The following is a 15,820-nucleotide window of genomic DNA, read 5'->3' on the forward strand; positions in this document are numbered from 1 at the left end:
AGCATGCAAACCAGCTCCCTCCCCCCTACCACCAAGAATCTTCTTGGCTCTCTTTGGGTTAACTGCCTGTCCTTCAACCAACTGCTGTGCCCAAAGGGCACAGTGCTGTGACTGGTCAGGCTGGAGCACATGTGCCTTCCTTGGAAAAACCGCCAGACTCGCATGCTATGGGGGAAAGTCATCTTTCAAAAGGAAGTAAGATGGAATTGACAAAAAAAAAGGTAGTTATCATAATTGCAAACTTTTTTTTTTCAATAGTGTAGATCTGTATTTATGGGCATGGAGACTGTGGGGGTGGGGGGGTGGGGAAAGACTAAGGACCCATCACAGTTCTGCTGTTCCCCATGCCTGGAATCCCCCAACATACCACTCTGACCCCTTCCACTTCTCTAGGCCACCACTTGAAGTGGACAGGAAATGCCTCCCTTCCCAAAAGATGTCCACACTAATCCCTGGAGTCTGTGAATATGTTACCTTACATAGCAAAAGGGACTTTGCAGATATGATTAGGAGTCTTGAGATGAGAGCTGACCCTGTACTATCTGGACAGGCCCAATGAAAAGATAGTCCCGTTACACTGAAAAAAAAGAAATATAAGTTGTAAAACACAATGTGGGATGTGAATTTACCTTTATTTTAAAATCTGTTTAACTTCATATATGTATATGCATGGAAAAAAGTTAGGAAGATATACTCCAAGGTGATAGAGTTATTTTTGAGGGGCTGTAATAGATTATTTTTTCTTTTTTGCTTATATGCAGTTTCTAGCTTTGTTACTATAAACATAAAACTTACATAATTCAAAACTATAATATATCACCGAGAGGTGAAGAAGAGGAAGCAGTCATTAAAGAGAAAGGTGGGGTAGTGTTTTGAGTAGGAAGCATATTGAAAAAAAAGTGTTTGTTTATCCATTTATGTATTTATTTGCGTGGGGAACTCTGGAGCCTGGTTAAACGCTGAGGCAACTGGCCTGGGGTTGCCGAAGAAGGAAAAGATGCACAAACAACGGGAAGATTCTGGGACAGGGGCAGAGGGGACACCTCAGCAAGTCTGGGGTTCAGGCCTCTGGAGGGGCAGGGAGAAGAAAAGGAAAGGCCGGGGAGAACAGGAGGCTTTTAACAGGAGGGGAAGGAAGTCAGCAACTTCAGTCTTCTAGGCAAAGAAGGAGATACGGGCAGGGGGCTGGAGTGGGTTGGGGGCTTAAGAAAAGTGGAAACAGTTGGAAAATGTGCCCTGAGGAATGAGGCTTTCTGAGTGGCACTAACGGCTCTGCCGAGATTAGATAACAGGGATTTGTAGTCAGGCTAATCATGGCAGTTACATGACTTTCTCGTGATACTGAGCAGCATGGGAACAGAGAGCAAAGCCAGCAGAGAGAAAACAGGGAGCGCCTGGCTGCACTAAGGTTCTGGGTTCCGGGGCAGGGGCCTCTCCATCGGGCCTCAGTGCCTCCTATCTGAGCTTCCTGATTCAGGTGATTGATTAGGTACCCACTGTATTGCTCTGCCCTGTGCTGCACATGCCACCATCTGGTTGCTGTGTGTCTCTCAGGCCTCATAGAGATATATTCAGGAGCCCTCCATTGAGGCCAAATGGAAAACAAAACATAGCATAGTATGACAAAGAATGTAAACAAATGGTGCGATTGAGCTGTTGGGAGCCCAGGAGCGGGTAGGCCCTAGGAGAGAAAGAGACAGGGGACAGAGCAGTTTTCAAAACAAGTGATAAAGTCCAGGCAGACCTTTTAAAGGTGAGTAAGTGTTAGCCAGACAAAGTCAGGGGAAAGGGCATTTCTGGAAGGAGAACCCGTAAATAAAGGCAGGAGGCATGAAGCTGTGTGGTGTATATGGACAGCAACACACAATTGTCACTACAGGGTGAAGTAAAAGACAGGGCATGGTGGAAGTTGGGGCTGGGCTGGGGCCCCACCCTGGAAGGCTGAGGAAAAGGGCCTATGAAGGAGCTTGAGAGAGCAGTCTCCCAGGTCAGCTAGTCAAGAGGTTATTAGAAAGGATGAAATAAATGATTGACAGTGATTAGGGGGAAGGAGGGCTGTTCTTGGCTAATTGCCTCCATTTCCTTTATTAAGTATGCAGCATGGTGTTCTGTTGAAAGTGAAGAAAATGCTAGAGTAAGAAAGAGGAGGCCTGCTGAGCAAGGCCACGTGGAAGGGCTGTTGGAGAGCTGCATGGGACCGTGAAGGCTCCAGAAAGTATATGAGTTCAGGTGTGGAAAGTGCACAGCTCAAGGCCTGGCAATAAATGGTAGGGATTGTTCCTGTTCTCTGTCAGTCCTGAGGGAATGTATTCAGGGCCTAACTAACCTCCAAGAGACAAAGTCCTGGATGGGTGCAGTGATGGGTCTGAAAGCCAATCAATCACATATGGGAAGTCGAAGGCAGATGTCTACAGAAAAAAATTGTTTTCTTAGTAGTTCGTACAATGCTCTCCAGCATCTGGTTATTGAAATTTGGGAAGAAGAAGCACTAGTTCTGCAAAATAAGGAAAAATTGCAAATTCAGGGGCTGCGTTATAATTCTAGAGGCAGAAACACCTGGGTCTCTGCTGGCAGACTGACCCTTTTGCTGCATTGCCTGCAAATTAAGAAAGATTAAACTGATAATGTTGATGTTACACACAATCTGAGGTGATGTGGTCCAAAATTTAAAAAAAATGATTTTATTATTGGGATTGTTTGGGTAGCTAACTCTACTTCAAGCTGTTTCTAATTCCTCCCCCCCACCCCCCACCCCCGCCCATTTTCTAAACAAATGGTTATTCAGTGTTCTAATAGGTCCTCAAAGTCAGCAAAAACAAAGTTTGGCATAGGTTTTTTTTTAGCATGTCCCCGATTTTGTTGAATGTTCTCAGGTGCAGGCAGCATATGCAAGCCTTCTTTTTCTTTCTTTTGTTCTCTCTTTTGTGCTTGCTTTCTTGTGTGTTTGTGGCACCATGGTTAAAAGTTAAGAGTGAAGTTTAACATCCCATAATTTGCTCAAATGTACAGAGCATGACATAGATAGAGATGGGACTGAACGAATCCAGAGTGTTAAAATTCTAGTTAGATACTGTTGACTGCTAAAGGTTCTGAGCCTGTGGTCTATTGTCTTTTAATACTGGAGTCTTAGGAAGAATAAAAATTATATTAGTCCTAAACTAGACTTTCACTTGAAGAATTGGAAAAATTAAAAAAGAATTGAAAAGGGAATAATTTTTTCAAAATAGGTTATCAGTGTTACTTAATGCTGTGTCTATATGTCATGTAAAATCATCTCACATATTACCAATTGTGTGTCTCCCGTGTTGGTCTAAGGCAGTAGATTCTACCTCCTGCTCTGGGAGCCCTGGGTTCTTCTGGGGTAGGTAGTGAACTATATCAAGATGGGGCAGTAGCAGGTGGGGTTGTGAGGCTATCCCCCTAAGTTAGAGCAGCTTTGCTCTTATTCAGTTTTGTGAAATATTAATTTTTTAAAGGGTGACATTGCTAGAAAATAAAAATCTTGAAAGCCACCAGCCTACAAATTAATAACATCCACTTATTTATTATATGCCAACTGTGGGCTAGGTACTTTATATACTTTAAACTTATCTCTATTCTCAAAGTAATTGTTATTAGTGGTTGGTTGAGGCAGTTGACACTAAGAAATTAAAGAAGCTTTCTAAAGTTATCCAGTCAGTAAGTGGCAGAATTGGCATTCTAACCTAGTCTGTCTGCTTCCTTTCTATTTTTATAGCCTGTTTGGGAATTCTTTTAATTCAACAAACATTTATTGAGATTCTACTACTTTCTAAGTGTTTGTTAGGTTTTGGGGTTAGAAACCACAGTCTGTTGGAAGAGAAAAGCATGTAAGTAAATATTGACACAAAGTGTTTTAAAGAGCTATGCTCCAATGAGACGTGGAGTAAAGAATGGCAGATTCTACCTGGTGGGGTAAGAGAATGAACGGTCATTTAGTCTTCATAAAAGTGGTGATCCTGCAGTGCACAGTAACAAGTAGGAGTGCTGGCAAAGATGACCGTGGAGAGCTGAGGAGGCCAGATTTTAGTGGACTTCGTGTATCATCCATACAAAAATTCAGAGCCCTGTAGTCTTGGAATTGCACCATTTAATTGATTTATATTCATGTGTTTTGTTTTTCCCTTTTGCTCTCCCCTATTAGTTGTTTTAAAATTCCAGTCTTAGGTGAGGAATCTGTGGAAGAGGTTCGTTGCCATTTTAGGAGGAAAATGGAAAGATATCTGAAAAAACATAGAAAGGTATTTGGAAGAGAAACCCCTCTCCCACCAAGGAGTATAGTATTTAGGCAATGGAGAGCCAGTGAAAGATTGTGTTGTTAATTTGTCATGCTGTAGCTCTGAAGTCTCCATGACCCACGTGATCCATCCAGCTAAACTCGCCTCACGGCTCCAATTTCACAGCCTGGGGAAGCCCTCTGTCTACCCCAACACTTTTTCCCCCACGACTTATTCTCTCATGGCCCATTCGTCTTTAGATTTTTTCTTCCTCCAGTGCCGCCTTTGTGTTGCACCAAGGATGACGCCAACCAAACATGAAAGTCAACGTCTAAAAGAATTCACTTACACAAAAGCACAAATGAGCATTGTAGATTTTACAAAAGATTTCTCAAAGGAGTTAGAGGAAAAATTTATAGCAGTCCTCCAAAGCCCACTTTTAGACATTCCTTTTCTCTCCAAATTCCATTTTTATGAAGTATCCAGCCTAAGGCACCTTTCCTCATTTCCTGATTACCTGTTGGAACTTCAAATTTTTCTTTTTATTATTGAAAATGCATCCATTACCCAGGCCTAGTAACAGACCTGGGCTGAGGCCTAGAGATTAAGAGAGATTTCAAACCCCAAGCATTTATAAAAGCTTGTTTATCCCATCTCCCATAACCTTCAGACCAACATACAATGTTCTTCGTAAGAGGAATCCTGGAACATAATTTTCCATAGCTGGTTATAAAAGGCAACAGTAGACTCTTTGTCCAGAAAGGGTAGAGCCTTACTACTGTTTGTAGTGGGCAATCTCCTTTGAAGAATGAAATTATCCTTATTAATCCCTGGGTTGAGGGGAAGGAATACATGTCAGAACCAAGATTAGATAGGCAAGAGAGCAGACATCTTTTCATCCTGTCAGTGGAAAGAGTCAAGGTATTTAAGAAAAAGTTAAGTGGTGGGTATCAATATGACGTCACGCATTTGGCAACAGGATGGGAACTTTGAAGTGAGGGCCTAGGCAAAGGCTCTGGTGTCAGTCCTTCAGATACCTGTCTCATAGCTGTTCATGGATCCACTTCCAAGCTCAACCATGTGTCTCCTCCCTCAAAGTCTGCCTGAACGTGGGGGTGGAAGAGGTATACTGAGATGTACTCCCTACCTCAGAGGTTTCAAAATAATTGTGTCTCGCATTGTAATCCTTTCTCAGGTAAAATTTTACTTGTAAGCCTCAAATATAAAACCAATAAAATTAAAGCACTGTGGTGGAAATGCTGTGGTTTGTAGCCTATCCATCCTTTTTGCCACACCACCCCTCTGAACTCATGTCAAGACTCTAGAGTTCCTTCTGGGGCACTAGACATTGAAGGAGTTCAGTTCGAAGCACCCCAACCCCACCTCATGAATCTGGACATAGTATATATAAGCTTTTTGAACTATCCTTTGGTGGTCGAAGGTCTTTGGGAAGAGTCTGGGATGAAGGGGTCTGAATTGTGGAGACTTATAGTACAGATTCTAACTCTAAGTGACCTCAAGGCTTTCAGAAGAGGATTTGGCTCATAAAGTGGTCTGATGAGGTACCTTTGTTGTATCCCCAGAGCCATGGGTAAGGCAGAGTGAGAGAAATAGCTCTCTGCATTCTCTCCACCATGAGGAAAGTAGAATTTATTAAGGTATCTTTTCTGGCCTTCTTTTTGTTCTTTCTCCATTGTCAGATTTTCTGTAGACATCCTTTAAGTGGTATGAGACCTAAGTTACCTTCTCTTATTAGCTAATGTCTCTTTTTTATACCCACATATCTTTTTCTTCCAATGGAGCCTGGTATAGAGTTGTTGGGGAAAGAGGAAGAGGAGGGGAGAGTCAATGTCTCTTGTGCCTCTGTGAGTCCCAAATGGCCTGGGTCTTGCTCTGGCTCCAAATTAGATTTTCAGGAGCCATGGGAGTCAGATGTAATCAGACCAGCCCACCCAAGTTTTCTGGCCCCAGGAATAATCCTTGGCAACTGAGTCCAGGAGTACAGCTTGAAGAGCTGGTGGCAGAGTTCAGAACCTCACTGGCAGGAATTTTGTGTTTGACCTTGGCCAACACCCAGCTGTGTCCTCATTCCGTACCTGCTTCAGTTTCTTCAGACAGAAGAGAATTAAGGTGAAGGTTGGGAATTATATTGAAAATGATCCCCTGAGTGTCTAGGAAAGTATCCAAAAGTATTTCACAGAAGAAAAAGGAAATGAATAGGTTCAAGATATAGGAAGAAACAAGAAGACCTCATGCTTAGGCAGTTTGTTCTTATATATAGCAAATAAGCCATGAGTGACTGGACCCTCCTCAAATTCTTGCTTCATTCTCATATTCCATGAAAACATTCTAATAGTGCAGCCCTGTTTCACTTTTCTGTTTCTCAGCCAGAAAACTGGTTTGATAGGTCAAGTTGTCATTAAGAGTGAATGTCGGGGCTGGCTGCCTATCACCAGGGTCAGGATCTACAATAGATGTAGTCATCAGGACTCTGCCACCCCAGGCACAGAGTGACAAAAGCAACAGCAGTGGTTATGCCGTTCGGGCAATAACTTTCTCTGGTACATGAGGTTAGAGGGTGTTGACTACTGGACCCTCAAGCTCAGACAGTTCTGTTCTTTCTCTGCCCACTAATTACTGCATCACTTATATCACTTACATCTCCTGGCCTTGATCACTATAAGATTTGGGTTTATGTGGGGTTTTGTTTATGACTCCAGCTAAAGGATAGTGATCTACACATTTACAACAGATTCAAATAATCTACAAAATAACTTTCTTTTCTATATCATATATAATTTCTATTTTGAGGTATCATTCCTATCTGATCGGAGAAAGTTAATGTCAGTCCATTTGAGCGTGCACTGGAGATACTTCTAAATGAGAGGTGGAGGTAGAGAATGCATTTGATTTGTGAGATTGTGTGCCTATGTTGGCCTCTGCAGAGATGTCTAATAGTCCTTTGCATCCTCAGTCATCTATCCACACAAGTTGCTTTTGATTCATTCTTCGTTAATATGTGAAAACCCCTTTTGGATCTATGGACATCTTGGCCTCTCAGGATTGATTCTACAACTCCCGTGCCACACAGAGGCACAGGAAACTCTCCGAGTCTCTCTAAAGCCCTGTCTGACTACTCATAACAGGCAATCATTTCTTCTCAAATGTTTTTTCAGCTTCCTCGGCACAAGTTTTCTTTACTCTTAAAGCCCATAAACATCCTGTTTGGGTGTTTTGGGATTCAAACAGGACAGCCAACAGAAAGTGACTTAGAGCATAAGGTTACATATTATCTCCCATAACAGGAAGTGTGAAAGACAAAACGGACTGTCAAATAAGATAATTTTATTCAAGCTGTTGCAATAGGGAGACTGTTCATCAATGAGGAAGTTATCTAAGAAAGGCAAGGGGACCTTGGATTTTAATAAAAGCAGGTAAACAAGGGAGTCATTCACAGTCTCATGAGAGTCATGAAGAAGGAGAGAGATGGGTTTTATTTCAGCATATGGTAGAGCTTTGCCGGTAGATGTTTCTTAGAACACAAAAAAGTGATGGGACTTTGGATAACAAAAGTGTTGGGAGGTCAACGGCCATGCCACCCTGAACAAGCCCAATTCCATCTGATCTTGGAAGCTAAGCAGGGTTGGGCCTGGTTAGTACTTGGATGGGAGACCACCTAGGAAGACTGGGTGCTGTAGGCGTAAACAATAAAAATAAGGGATTGTAAACTGACAAGGTCCTTGTAATATGTGAGTTCAACCAAGGGTTGTCTTGCCTAAAAAAAGGGGGGGGCAAGAATTTCTTAAACATCTCTGTTTTCTGAGAGCACAGGGCTCAGGTAAAGTTCAGCATTGTCAGTCTGTCCTTTTGTTCAAAGCAAATGAATGTCGCTTCTCACTGAGCAACTCAGAGGTGATCCTAAATCCCCTGAATGGAGTGAAGCATGGTCAAAGAGATAGTCTGTCGAGGACTTTTTGTTGCCTATATTCCTGCAAAACCAGTTGAACCGTCTGCAGAGAGGTGGTGGCAAAGGTCAGTTATTTTGGAGTACAGGAGATCAGGCATCTTTAAAGAAGGATGATTAAAATTAAAAGGGGAAAATATTAACATAGAAGGTTGTACTAAAGAACCCTGATGGATTCCAACAGGCCAATGAAGAAAAAGCATTCAATTATACAGCATTGCTTATTGAGTGACTTTCTTGAAGCTCTGGAGCAAGGATGTCGATGCTCTTGGTGATGTTTTATCCACGGTCTGAGTGACCTCTCATATAACGACAAGCGTGACTCAAACGTTTTGTCAGATTTCCTCAATAGTTCAGACAGTGGCTTGTCCAGAGAGAAATATAGCTCATGCATAGTCTGCTATGATGGTGAGTCTTTTAAGATTTATTCAAGTCATCAGGCTTCAGTTTGCAGGGCTTCTTCAGATCTTGGGGAAAATGGCCAGCTCCAAGGCAACTTAGCATCCTAATACTGATATGGAGAGTCAAGTTATAAGTCTCAGTAATACTACCAGGCAGGAGGGAGATAAATTGAAACAGTAGGTTTAGAAGTTTGTAGCCAAATAGTGAAAGAATCTGGAAGAATTGAAAATTTGGGCCAAGTAACAGGATCAAAACTAGTTTTTCCACAAGGAGGAAAGAAGTCAGTCTTTACTAAACAAGACATAGTTTGCATATTGATCACCTACAATTTCCAGAGAGCTGTAAAATAGCTCAAAGATACTGAAAATCTCATAAATAAACTCATCAAACATAGCCAGCTCTGATTACAATTAAATTCCTTTTCAAGAACCTTCTGAAAACTTTCTATACCGTTATACATCTTTTACAGTAAAACTTCTCAAAGTGACAAAACAGAAACACATTCATTGATAGACCCAAATATATATAACCTATGTGTAGCGTATAAAAATAAGAAGCAGAAGCTCATAAACTTAACTTATACTTGGTAACACTATTTCAGTGTCCTATATTTTTTAGAAATGATCTTGGTATCTAATGAATATTTATTAAACTCAATTTAGTATTAGTCCTAAGTTTTCAGTTACCAAAAGACCTTGGAAATTATCTTCAAGCTAACTTACTATAAAAACCTAATTACAGTTAAAATAAAGTTTTGTCAGAATAAGGATTTGATGTGGTTAAACAAAAATTTACATTTTCTATTTTATATTTTTAGAAGGAATGCTAACTTATTCTATCAGTTAATCTGGATAGATTTTGGGAGAAGATAGTCAAGTAGAATATAAATGAATGTTTACATTATACTTAACTCTAATTCAGAGAAAACAGAGCTCTTTTTATTAAACTGAAATTATTGAACTAGGTTTGTTTATCAAAGATTTACCTACATTCTTCGACCTTGAATTTAAAAAAAATTCTGAGTTAGTTTTTTAAGGATACCTATTTTTTCACACTGAAAATATTTCAGGCTCAATTTCCTTTATTTCTGGGAATTTTAGGAATATTCAATTTACATTACAGCTTTTTCAAAATCTCCAACCCAATCAGAATACAATAAGCGCCTTTAAGAGATTTTATAGTTTAATTTGGGAAAATCACCTAGAGATAGAGAAATACTTCACACTCACATAATGAGGTTTTCTGAGGCTTTTCTGAATTACAGACATATAAACACACACAGAGAGAGAGAGAGAGAGAGAGAGAGAGAGAGAGAGAGAGAGAGAGAGAGAGAGAGAGAGAGAGAGAGAGAGAGAGAGAGAGAGAGAGAGAGAGAGACAGACAGACAGACTGAGAGACTGAGACTTACAGCTTCAGTTTTAAACTTTCAGCCACAGGTTAAATTTGGTCTTCCTTTTTGTTCCCAATTTTCTGTTCCATCTTGACCTTGGAAATTCTCCCCATTCCTCGCAGCTTGTTCTAAATGCACCTCCTCCTTGAAGTCTTAGGCCTCAGCAGGGTGTTATTTCTGCCACAACCACTGCTTCTCTCTGATCACTTCAATCCTGGAATTATAATTTTAAAAAAATGTATGTGCTTCATCTTCTCTTTAAATCTAAAGTCAGTAATGGCAGAGACTAGATTATCTTTCCTTCAATGGAATTAGCACTTCATACAAATTATTTCATTTAATCCTAGGCTCTGTGCCAAGTGCTTTATATCTAGTCTCTGTGCCAGGTGCTTTATATACTTATTTCTAAACTTTACAGCAACCTTGTAAGATAGATGACTGTCCCCATTTTACAGAGGAAACAAACTGAGGCTCAGTAAGGTTATTCCACTTGTCCTAAGTCATGATGCTTCTAGGTGTCAGTATAAGGATTTGAACTTAGACCTGTCTGACTTCAAAGCTCTGAGTCAGACTGCTGAGTATGGTTGGACTACTTTGGAGAAAGCTTAGGTCAAATATTCCAGAAAACAAGTCATAGGTTAAGTCTTGACCTAGGGAGTCCGTGTACCTCAGGCACTTAACAATAAATTGGACCATGCCAGTGACCTGAGGGCCCCTCCAGCCCTCAGTTAGATGAGCCCAGGTGGGAGCCAAGACCAGCAAGTAGTGACATGCTGTGTGCAGGTGGGGCTGAAGTTCCCAGGAGGCGGAGGGCCCCTCTCACCTGGAACCACTCTCAGCCAGGCAGTGAGAGCCAGGGGGACTGCCAGAGAACAACAAGAGCCATTCATACCAGAAGCTCGCTCTTCCCAATGAGGCCATAAGTCACATTTCTTATTTGCAGATCAGTGCCCAGTGTTGGGCTATTCATGGAAGAGATGCTGTGTATGGGAATGAGCTCAATGATAACCAGTACCACATGAATTTTAACCCCTCAGGTTTGCAACAAATGGCCTCAATCAGTCTAACCGATGGTAATGTCAGGAGGGAGGAAGATAAGGGCCGCTACTTTTACTTGAGAAAGGAAGCAGCTCCCTCACTCCCTGCAGAAAATCAGGGCCAGCAGTGAGAGCAGAGAGCTTTAGGACACACTCACTATGTTTTAGTCACTTTGCTGACATGATTACATTTATTTGTGTTCCCAGTGAGGAAACAGGTACAGAACAATTTAAGTCCCTTGTCCTGTATCACAAGTAAGTGGCAGCAGCAGGATTTGAACTCAGTCTGAATCCAAAGACTGTACTCTTAACCACTACATTATAATGTGGCATCTCCAGGCAAAAATAACATGAGAGATCATTATAATAATGACCATCCATGAATGACATCTCCTTTTGCAACCTGTCATTGCTGCCTCTCTCATCAAGAGGTGGAATCTATTGCTCCTTCCTCTCCACCTCACCCCACCCCCATATATGGGATAATTCTGTGACTTACTTTGACTAACGGATTATGGCTGAAGTGACATTGTGAGAGTCCCAGAGCCCTGACTTCAGGAGGCTTTGCAACTTCCACTCTTACCCTCTTGGAATTCCAACATTGCCATGTTAGGAGGAAGTGCAGGTGGTCCTCCTGGAGGATGATGAGAGATCAGGTGGAACAGAACTAAAGCTCTCCAGCCCACAGCGAGCACCAACTGCCAGTTAAGTAAGACTCTCTTGGCTTTTCCAGCTTTAGATGAGTTCCCACTGCCTGCAGCTGCACCTGTGAGCCCAGGCAAAACCAGCAAAAGCACCTCCCTGTCGATCCATAAAATCAGAAAACATAAACCATTGTTTTAAGCCGCTAAGTTTTCAGGTGATTTCTAATGTAGCAATAGATAACTGAAATAGGTAGGTTTTAAATTTGTTGTCTATCTCAGACTGCCTACTTTTTAGCAATTTACTGTGACCTAATACAGAATCACAGGATATTTGAGCAGGAGGGACCATAATGTAGCATCTAATTAGAAGCTTTCATTTTGTAGAGAAAGAAACAGAGACCCAGAGAGAAGTGACGTGTCCCAAACCACAGTTTCTTATAGTCTGAGCCAGGGCTAAATCTGTCTCCAGTGTCTTGTATAGAGTTCTCTTTGCTATACAGTACTGCCCAACTATGTGTGCAGTTAGAGGATGAAAAAGCTATTTCCAACTAATTTCAAGGATAAACACTAAAAGCTGTTTGTAATTTATAGTCTTAAATTTATAGTCTTAAATGCTCATGACATCCATGCAAAGAGATCCATATGCCAAGGGCTCATTAAATGCCAGGAAGCAATTACTGGAGACAAGGCAATGAATTGTTATAATTGAATATATATTGTCTCTCATGGGATCTGTATGTTTATGGATGTGCCAGCTCCTGGTAGATCAGTTGTTCCTTTCTTGGCTTGCACACTGGAGTCATCTGGGGAGTTTTAAAGAACATCTGAGGTGTGGCCCAGGCATCGAGAGATTTAAAACTGGCCCAAGGTGACTCTAATGAGCACCTGGCACTGAGAATCCCTGCTCTGGACTTTGAGTTCCTGGGGGGCAGGATTTTCATCTTTGTACCCCCCTGGAACACCATGCCACAGAGCATTGTTGATTGAAACCAGGGACATGATGACGAAAGTGCTTATAGCGAGCAGTCATGGCAGATTGGAAAATACATGGGCTTTGACATCAAAAACATCTGCCTTTGCCTCTTAATTTTGATATTTAATAGCTGTATAACCTTGCATACAACAGACTGTCTGAGCCACCTATAAAGTGGTATAAAGATGATACAGACTTCCCAGGGATGTTATGAAGTTTAGGCGAGATTGTTTACCTTTTGAAAAGCTCCTTGATAACAGTAAAGACCTTGTCAAGTATTGTCATTTCTATTCAAAATGGAAATAGAAAAGCTTTTTGAAAAGAAATGCTAAAATCAATTAAAGATGATTGTAAGAATTTAAGCAAAATGGAGAGTTATTAAAAAAAATCAAATATACAACTACCCAATTCCTCCATAAGTACATTTAAGCATTTTTGTTGTTTCTCCTTCCAGATTTTTTCCTTGTTGTTTATATGTATGCCTGCATACATGCTAACACACATGCACAAAAACACAATTTAGAAAATCCACATATAGTGTTATATTGTGCTTGTTTTCCATGTTAATAACTATCATTGCTCATAATCATCAATTATAATTATTGTGATGTTTTTCTAACCTAGTGATTTGGTGAGCAACTGAAGAAGGTAATATGGCTAGGATGAAGTGGAAACAAGAGCAAAGCCAGTGCAAATCTGCAGAAAAATCACACATTTGGGCTGCCTAATGATTACTAAAAATTATCTGCAAAGTTCCTCTGAGGCTTACCCATTTTCTCCTTTGAAAAGACGGATGTTTCTCACAAGAGCTTGGGAATTGACACAGATGGAATGAGAGTATTTGGTCCTGACCTTCCTAGAGAGTCTTTCCTCTCTAGAAAGGCCTTGGTCACAGCCCCCAAAATCCTTTTGGCCAGCAATGTTTATGTGCACATGGTTTCAAAGATACAAGGAATGGAATGGAAGGAGGACCAAAAAGTACCTATTAAAGTTAACTATTAATTTAGAGAAAGCAAGTTTTTATATTTAAGCCAACCTAGAGTTGATCCAAAAGTCAACACTTAAAAGAGCCAGAGCAAACACAAAGGCCATATCTCTGAGGGCGATCCAGCTTTAGAAAGGACATGAAGACGATGGAACACTTTCTGGCTCAAGTCTCCTTTTTTTCTGGACTTACTTCCTAATAACACCGGAGCTTCCACGTGTCTGTTGGCTGGGAGCCTTGCTCATAAGGGGACAGTGTTTACAGAATCAGTGGGGAATAGAGAAAGGGCAACTGTAAATCTGAACAAGAGGCCCCTTTTAAGGATATTCCCAGCATAGGCATGCCGAGTGTGGCTCATCAAAATCAGGCCTTTGCCTGAGTGATTTCTTGTTTTGCCCGGACACCACTCCTCAGAACACGCTTGAAATTCTTCTTTGAAAACTATCTTTAGAGGTCCAATAAAGAAATGCAATTCATTTCTTTTTTATAGTACCCTCTGATTTTATATATATATATATATAGGCATGAAGATCTTGTTTAGAGTACAAAGAACTCGGCATAGAGTTGGAGAAACCTGTGTGTGAATTTCAATTAATCGATTTAATAACTGTGTGATCTTGGACAAGTTACATCCCATCTATTTTTCTGAATTTCCTTATGTATAAAAAGGTGGTCATGACCCTTACCTACCTCCCATCATTTATCACATGTGATATCACCTTGATGGTAGCCTCCAACGTCACTGTGAGATGAAGTTGTACTCCCTACCAGAGGTCACAGAACAAAAAGGCTTATTAACTAAAAATGTTTGAATCACACAGATTATAAAATTAATTAAAAACACAGTAAGAAGGAAGAGAAATCTATTAGAACTTCGAGATAGGGTGTGAGTGGGTTGGAAGGACCACAGTACCTGAATCCTGAGGTATGCAGTGTTCATGAGTCCTGTCTTCCTCTCTTACCACATCAGCCTTCCCCACTGATGGTTTAGTTACAGAACCAGAGTTGAGGTTTGGGCTGAGGGGCCCACAAACAGAAAGTGCCCTGGTCAAGAACACACACTTACTTTACTGGAGAGATGCAGGGACAAGTACACCAGGCCAATAGCTAGCTGCAGCTTGCCAATTAACCTGCTGAGCATCAGTGAGTTACAACCGAGAGCTGGCAGAGAACGTATGGAGCCAGAATGGGTGTCATCAGTAACTGAATAATGGCCTCATGAATATTGATTACTTTTGTATATTTAGTGCACCCAGAATATTGAGTGCCTTATAGGTCTCTTGGATATATATATTCAGTGCACTAGTGCCTCATGAATATTTAGTGCTTTATAAATAAATGTTAGAGATTTCTTGATCCTTCCAGCCCTTTCTACCTATGTTAAATATACATATACCATAGTTTTAATATATTTTATGAATTTTATTTCTGTTTCCTTCTTTTGAAGAATTGTATGTTTTCATATACAACAGCAAATATGCATTACAGCATTCTTATTTCTCAAGTGAGAAAGCAGTTTGTAAACTGCAAAGTTCTATACAATTTTAAGGCATTATTATTATTTCTATTATTATTATTAAACAAAAATAACTGTGGCCATTTACAAAAATCAAATCTCTCTTTAAAGAGTAAAGAGGAAGTAGTTTAGCCTAATGACTGAGAGCTGTGAACTAAGAGACTTTGCTAACTTTTGGGAAGTTATATAACCTCCCTGAGGCTAATTCCTTATCTCTAAAATGGAAATAACAATAGCTACTTCATAATGCTATTGTGAAAACAGAACGAGATAATGTGTGGAAAACACTTGAGAAATTGCTTGGCCCATAAGGATGGTGACACTTAACCTTTATTGAGTGCTGACTGTGTGCCAGGCACTCTCTGATTATATGACTACATAGATATAATTATACAGTATGATTACCCTGCCCATTTTATAAACGAGGACTTTAAGACAGAACCAGAATTCAGACCCAGGCAATCAGACTACAAGTCCATACTCTTAATCATTTTGCAGTGGACTCTTACACAGTAAATAGCTACTACATGATGCATCATCATATTTATAAGGTTGTCCACTAGAGCAGATATTAAATATCAAGTGCAAAAAAATGCCACTGATATCGATATTTTGAATTGACTCTTTCAACCCCAGTTCTACCTTCCATCTAGTTAGACAAGTTGGAAAACTAC

At 40.6% G+C, this 15,820-nt stretch overlaps 1 protein-coding gene and 1 non-coding gene across 2 annotated transcripts in view; both read left to right on the forward strand.

The window, feature by feature from the left end:
- Window positions 1-15,820, forward strand: part of ME3 (malic enzyme 3) — a 270,223-nt gene that overhangs the window by 26,902 nt on the left and 227,501 nt on the right. The window lies entirely within an intron of this gene.
- On the forward strand, window positions 7,818-7,936 carry LOC118603589. Its single transcript, XR_004951228.1, has one exon. It is a non-coding gene; the product is annotated as a 5S ribosomal RNA (ribosomal RNA).

Source organism: Rousettus aegyptiacus, unplaced genomic scaffold (genome assembly GCF_014176215.1).
Source record: "Rousettus aegyptiacus isolate mRouAeg1 unplaced genomic scaffold, mRouAeg1.p scaffold_m13_p_5, whole genome shotgun sequence".
In the NCBI taxonomy this organism is placed as follows: domain Eukaryota; kingdom Metazoa; phylum Chordata; class Mammalia; order Chiroptera; family Pteropodidae; genus Rousettus; species Rousettus aegyptiacus.